At 38.5% G+C, this 7422-nt stretch overlaps 1 non-coding gene across 1 annotated transcript; it reads right to left on the bottom strand.

The window, feature by feature from the left end:
- Nucleotides 1–5256: 5256 nt before the first annotated feature.
- On the bottom strand, nt 5257–5363 carry LOC141694128 (small nucleolar RNA R71). The gene has a single exon (XR_012563456.1). It is a non-coding gene; the product is annotated as a small nucleolar RNA R71 (small nucleolar RNA).
- Between the last annotated feature and the right edge of the window lie 2059 nt (nt 5364–7422).

Raw genomic sequence — 7422 nt, 5'->3', positions numbered from 1 at the left:
TTAGATGATCTTAAATAATTGTTTGAATATTTGTTGAACATGATTAATTGTTTTAGTGAGGTATATGTTTTTCCAGCATATAAGACCTTTTTTTTTGCTTATTCTTTGTATCCTATTATAATATGATTTGCTCATTTATTCTGAATTATTTGTTAAGATGTATTAGTTTATATTTGGATTGAGATAGCTAGATGAGATACATAAACAGGATTGGACTAGATAGAATTAGTGATTCATTTGTTAATTCTGTTTGTTCCATATCATGCCTATCTTGCTTAATTCTTATGTGTAATATTTCTGAATGAATGCCATGTATTCTTAATACAATGATTGTTTATATTTATGCCATGAATGCATCTCTTAGTACTTGCATTAATTATAGAAAAAGCATGTTTAGGATTACAATAGGGCAAAGACTGTTAGTCCTCCTTATGTAAGGTTGTAACCATTTTCCCCTAGCCTAGAGACAAATCTGTCAAGGGTATTAAAATGGAGAAAATGGTCAGTCAAAGATAAGAATTACCATGATAAGGTTGCAGTTGTGGTTATGTCTGTTTATAATAATATCTCTAATCCATCTGGACCCAAACTGATAAGTTGGGTACCAAAAACTGTTAATCAATTTGTGAGTGCAGGACGTAACAGGTTATTTGATTCATATGTATTTTTGGTATTTGATACTCAAGGCATGTGATCAAAGAAAGAGCCTCACAATCAAATATTATTGACAAAAGCTATTCCATCAATAATCTTTGGAGATGACAACAAAGGTTTTAATTACGGGACAAGCTATGTAGAAAAGGGATGTCATCATGGATTCAACAATTGTTATCATAATAACAACTAATTATTGGAGTCATTGATAACACTTGAAGCAACTTCCTGCTGGAGAATTAAGGCACAAATCATCTTATCAGATAGTTCTGTATCAAAGGACAAAATATCAATTCAATGAATGATTAGTGTCTCATCTGAAGCAGGAAGATTGAGAAGCTTGCTCTGATTAAGAGTAAGTTAGAAGCTCTCACCCTTGAACATTAACACAAGGAACTCTTTCGTGAAAAGGGGTTAGTGAGAGGACTGCCTCATCTGGATTTCAGAAGATGATAAATGCGAGGCATGTCAAAAAAGGAAGTCAAAGACAACATCACATCAAAGTAGAGATATACCTTAGTGATGGTGGTTGACTACTCTTATTAAACAAAGTTGTTGTTCATGCGTTCTCAAGACAAGACATCACAGATGGTGATTGATCATATCAGGAGATCAAACTGGAAGCAACTATAGAGACATATTCAGCACTGGGAGCTCCGTGTCAGAATGGAGTGGTACAAAGGAAGAACCGGAACTTGATTATAGCTACAAAGGAAATATCAAGCTAATCAAGACTTCCTAAATACAAAAGGGCTGGAGCAGTCAATACAGTTTGCAGCAAGTTAGATCAAGCCTTGATCAGGATGTATACATGAAGACCACTAATGAGTTAATGGCCAACAGAAGCAAACACAGGATAATCTCAAAGTGTTTGAAGAGAATGTTCTACAGTTAGGATATTTTCCATGGCTACTCAGTGGAGTCTACAACCTACAGGGCATTTGTGGTTGATCAACAGAAGATGATTGAAAGTCTAAGTGCACAGTTCATAAACTCCATGCTCTAAGCTGTTAAAGGAGAAATTGATGGTATTGATGATTCATATCCAAGCAGTGGAATGACAATGTATAATACAACTCATTATATCAATGAAGCCAGTCAGCAAGGGTAAGGATTTTCAGTAAATCCCAGAAATAGCTTAGGGGGAGCAAAAGAAGGATCAACTAGTCAGGCACAACACCACATTGAAAATTCATAGGACACAACAAGAACATATCTGCTAAGACAAAGGGTTTGATGTTAAGTCTATTCCCAGAGTCTAGTTCTTAAGTGATCCAGATGGTAGAGTAATGATTAGCAGGGCTATTAAGTGTGAATGATTATTTCTCTAGTTTTCTATCTAAGGAAGAAACTAAGAAAGTTACAGAAGTTCTGATAGATCCGGATTTATTGGATGATTACAAAGCAAGATGAACTCAATCAGTCAGCAAGCAAATTGTAGGGAAACTGGTATCCAAACCAAATGACAATATTGTAATTGGTACAGGGATAACTATAAGTCAAAACTGGATGACAATGGCATTGTTACGAGGGACAAGGCCAAACTGGATGCTGGGTTATTATCAGGAAGCAATATCTGACAGAAAGCATCAGTGACGAGACTTGAGGATATTACGACATATCAGGCATATGATGCACATTACACTTGGAATTCGACTCTAGTAGATGTGTACAAGTGCACTCCTGGTTGGTGAGTCAAAAGAGGAAGTCAATGCACAACAGTTCATGGACTTTGCAGTTGCAGATCTATTGGACTACGTATATCTCTTCTTCACAAGCTCACTTCAGGTTGGTATGAACTAGTATACTACTCAAGCAATCGTCAAGGACATGGTATGGCACTCTAACTGAAGTTACGGTTTAATATGAACTAGTAGAGTCGTCATATTAATAACTCTCTTATCACGAGGCACAAACATAATGTTATATATGTGCTCTGATATAATGATAATGTTATATGTTGGTCTACTAACAAAAACTTGTGCAAGATTATTTGCTAAGTAATTGCAGAATAGGTATGGAGGATCATGTTGGAAAGGTTACAATTTTTTTTGGAATTACTTCAAGCAAGCCATTAGGATAATTCTTTTAGGAGCTCAAGCAAGCCAAAAGAACAATTCTTTTAGGAGCACTAGTAAACCAAAAGGATTATGGCAATACAAGTAAGTATAAGGATCTTCTGAAGATGTAAAATTTAGAAGATTCTGAACATGCCAAGACTACTTACCAACATAAACCACTAAAGCTTGATCAGTGCAACTCAGGTATAATGACAAGCTATAGAGGTATAACGAGCTCACTCTTTTACTCAAATGATAATCGACAACATGTAATGTTCTTAAGATGCTAAAGTGCAAGGTTCCAAGTGGATCCTAGAGAATCCAATCGTATAGCTATTAACAAGATTAATAGATATCTTAAGGGACTATCAACTCTTGGAGTAAAGTACCCTAAAGATATTATGCTTAACATGTTTGGCTATATAGATACAGATTATGCAGGTTGTAGGAAAGACAGGAGTGATAAGTTGCATTTTATACCACTTAGAACGTCTTAAAATGGCTTAAATTGGTGTCTTGAAATCAAGTATTTTGTGTATTTGATGCGTTTTTCTAGTGTTTATGCATTTCAGGGTATTAGTTGCAATTCGGGGGAGGAATCATCAAGAATAAGCCTTGGCATGTGTTCACTATTGCGAGAGGAAAGAAACGGGCAGATTACGGCGAAGAAACGGAGCAAAATCAGATTTTTTCCAGTAGAGGTCTGAGCGCCCGCTCAGCTATGCTGAGCGGCCGCGCAGGGTCGGGGAAAAAGATAATTTATTTCAGGACTTCTACTTCTGATTGGTTTCCACTTCTATGTAATCTGAGTTTTATGGGACTATTATATAAGTAGATTTGAGACGTTTTTATAACGGTGGATTGAAGAAGATTGTGTTTTTACGCAAGGAGCGAAGGAGATAAGGAAGAAGACCGATTTAGCACACCGCAACGAAGAGGAAGCATATCTTCTTGTGATTTTTGTTTCGTTGTAACGTTGGATGATAGTTTTCTTGCTTTGAACTTATTTACTCTTGTGACGTACTCTGTTCTAATATAATTAGTTTAATTATTATTTTCTTGTGTTTGTTTATCATGATTTCATATGAACCCATGATGACGATAAGTGCTATTATGGCTAATCGTGATCATGGGGTTGCAACGGATTTATTATGGAATTCTTTAGTTAATTGTTCAATACTTTAGTGTGTGATGATTGTATGATATCTAGTATTGGTTGTGCGTATTCGTCTTATGTGCGTCGCGAACATATAAGATAGGGTGTTAATCTCTTGTGAAGCGACGATGGATCTTGAGATTTAGAACTTGCCATGCTAGCATAGGTTCATGTACGTTGTATATGATTAGTGGGTAACTCTAACAGTTTTATTTGCCATATGTAATCAAAAGGAATAACTTGTGCTTAAATCGTTGTGTTGTCAATTTCTGTAGACATATAGTATCTCAACATAATTGATGACTATTCAACTTCTATCTTAATTGTGGATGCTTGGTAGAATGGTATTAGTACAATGAAAGTTGACTTTTATCAGTTTCGTGTTATTCGATTAATATCATCACTGTCACATGCTAAAGGTAAAAACAATGGCTATAGAAGGAAGTAATAATGAAGTTGTGATCTCATGAGTGTTTTATTATTGATAAATTGAAGTGTTAGTTAAGTGATTAATTAAGTAGTTAATTATAGTTAATATTTAATCAACAATTTTAAGTGTTAGTATCTTAACATTGAGAAGTAATTATACATTGGTGAGTGAGTTTAATTAGACAATAATTTAGTCTGAGTCTCTGTGGGAACGAACTAGAAAGTATTCTATATTACTTGCAAACGCGTATACTTGCGTGAATATTAGTGCGTGATTTCGCCCTAACAAGTTTTTGGCGCCGCTGCCGGGGACTCGGCGTAATTGTTTAGTTTATGTACTTACCATCATTGGTCATTAGGACTCAGTGATTAGGACGTAGTAGTTACTTATTTTTTTTTCCGGTTGTGTTTCAGGTACTTTAGCAAGCGTTTATGCAAACTCGTTCTCGTGCTCGCAAGAGGACTTTAGATACAGCTGAGGAGACAGACGAAGTTCTTGATATTCCGGAGAAGTTAGATTTTGAGGATTCGGATTCAGGAACTGAGCAGAAAGAACCAGTAAACATGGGAGATCGTATTGTTCAAGCTGATCCAGCTCTTATGGATTTTTCTCGGCCTAAAATTGATGACATTCAGTCAAGCATCCTTCATCCGGCTATTCAAGCTAACACCTTTGAAATCAAGCCGGGCACTATTCAGATGGTGCAGAATTCTGTTTCTTTTGGAGGAGCGGCAACTGATGACCCCAACATGCACATAAGGAATTTTGTCGAGATCTGCAGCACTTTTAAGTATAATGGCGTGATTGATGAGGCTATCAAGTTGAGGCTTTTCACATTCTCACTGAGGGACAAGGCTAAAGACTGGTTACATTCTGAACCAGTGGGGTCCATCACTACGTGGCAAGATCTTGCGCAAAAGTTTCTGGTGAACTTTTATCCGATGGCAAAGACTGCTGCTATGAGGAGTGCTCTTACTCAGTTTGCGCAGCAACCTACAGAATCTATGTGCGAGGCTTGGGAACGCTACAAGGAAATGTTGAGAAAATGTCCACATCATGGAATGCCGGATTGGATGGTGATCACTGGTTTCTATAATGGTTTGGGGGGCCAATCTCAGCCCATGCTCGATGCAGCAGCTGGAGGCGCCTTATGGGCTAAAAGCTATACTGAGGCGTATAATCTTATAGAGACGATGGCTGCAAATGAGCATCAAAACCCAACTCAGAGGATGACGTCAGGCAAGGTAGCAGGTATTCTGGAAGTTGATGCAGCCACCGCTATTGCAGCCCAGCTCCAAGCGCTATCAATGAAGGTTGATTCTCTGGCTACATATGGAGTTAATCAAATAGCTATGGTTTGTGAGCTTTGTGCAGGTTCTCATGCTACGGATCAGTGTTCTCTTGTCAACGAATCTGTTCAGTATGTGAATAATTATCAGCGACAACAGCAGCCTGTGCCAGCGACCTATCATCCTAACAACAGAAATCATCCAAATTTCAGCTGGGGGAATAATCAGAATGCTATTCAGCCACCATATCAGCAAGGAGTGAGTAAACAGTTTAACCCACCTGGATTCCAGCAACCACAGCAGTATGCTACAAGGTAATCATATCCTCAACAGGGAAGTATAGTTGCACCTACTAGTGCTGATTTTGAGGAACTTAAGCTGTTGTGCAAGAGTCAGGCGATTTCTATCAAGACCTTGGAAAATCAAATCGGTCAATTAGCCAATGCAGTGCTCAATCGTCAACCTGGCACTCTTCCCAGTGACACGGAAGTACCAGGCAGGAAGGAAGCTAAAGAGCAAGTCAAGGCTATTACCTTAAGGTCTGGAAAAGTGGCTGATGCTGAAAAGGCAAAAGAAGGAGAAGCTGAATTTAGAGATGAAGAATCTAAGCAAAAGGAGAAAGCGGCGGAACCAAGGAAGACTACTGTTGAACGCACTCTGCTTGAGGCTAATACAGGGGAGAAACAGCTCTATCCTCCACCACCTTTTCCTAAGAGATTGCAGCAACAAAAGCTGGATAGACAGTTCGGGAAGTTTCTGGAGGTGTTCAAGAAAGTTCACATCAATATACCTTTCGCTGAGGCTCTGGAGCAAATGCCTAGTTATGCGAAGTTTATGAAGTCTATTCTTTCAAGGAAGGTGAAACTGGATGACCTTGAAACCGTTGCTCTCACGGAAGAATGCAGCGCTGTTCTGCAGCAAAAGTTACCACCAAAACTGAAAGATCCAGGAATCTTCACCATTCCTTACACCATTGGCAATCTGACTTTTGACAAGTGCCTTTGTGATTTGGGAGCAAGCATTAATCTGATGCCGTTGTCGATCTTTAAAAAGCTGGATCTGCCTGATCCAAAACCCACATACATGTCGCTACAATTGGCTGATCGTTCCATTACTTACCCAAGGGGCATAGTGGAAGATGTGCTCGTTAAGGTGGATAAGCTCTTCTTTCCTGCAGATTTTGTTATTCTGGATTTTGAGGAAGATAAGAAGATTCCCATAATCTTGGGAAGGCCTTTCTTGGCTACTGGCCGTACCTTGATAGATGTGCAAAAAGGTGAACTTACTATGCAGGTCCAAGATCAGGATGTGACCTTCAACGTATTCAAGGCAATGAAATTCCCTATAGAAGATGAGGAGTGCTTAAAATTGGATGTGATTAATTCTGCGGTTACTTCGGAACTCGATCGCATGCTAATGTCTGATGCATTGGAAAAGGCCTTAGTGGGGGATTTTGACAGCGATGATGAAGATGGCAACGAGCAATTACAATATCTGAACGCTTCTCCCTGGAAGCGAAAGCTGGACATACCATTTGAATCTCTTGGTACTTCTGACCTTAAGAATGCTGAAGGAAAGCTCAAACCATCAATAGAGGAAGCACCTACCTTGGAGCTCAAGCCATTACCTGAACACTTGAGGTATGCTTTTTTAGGTGATTCATCTACGTTACCTGTTATTATTTCATCTGACCTTTCAGGTAGTGAGGAAGACAAGCTCTTAAGGATTTTGAGAGAATTCAAATCGGCTATTGGATGGACCATAGCAGACATCAAGGGGATAAGCCCTTCATATTGTATGCATAAAATTCTGTTAGAGGAAGGTAGTAAGCCA

Source organism: Apium graveolens, chromosome 10, assembly GCF_009905375.1.
Source record: "Apium graveolens cultivar Ventura chromosome 10, ASM990537v1, whole genome shotgun sequence".
Lineage (NCBI taxonomy): Eukaryota > Viridiplantae > Streptophyta > Magnoliopsida > Apiales > Apiaceae > Apium > Apium graveolens.
This window is presented reverse-complemented; position numbering and strand designations above follow the sequence as displayed.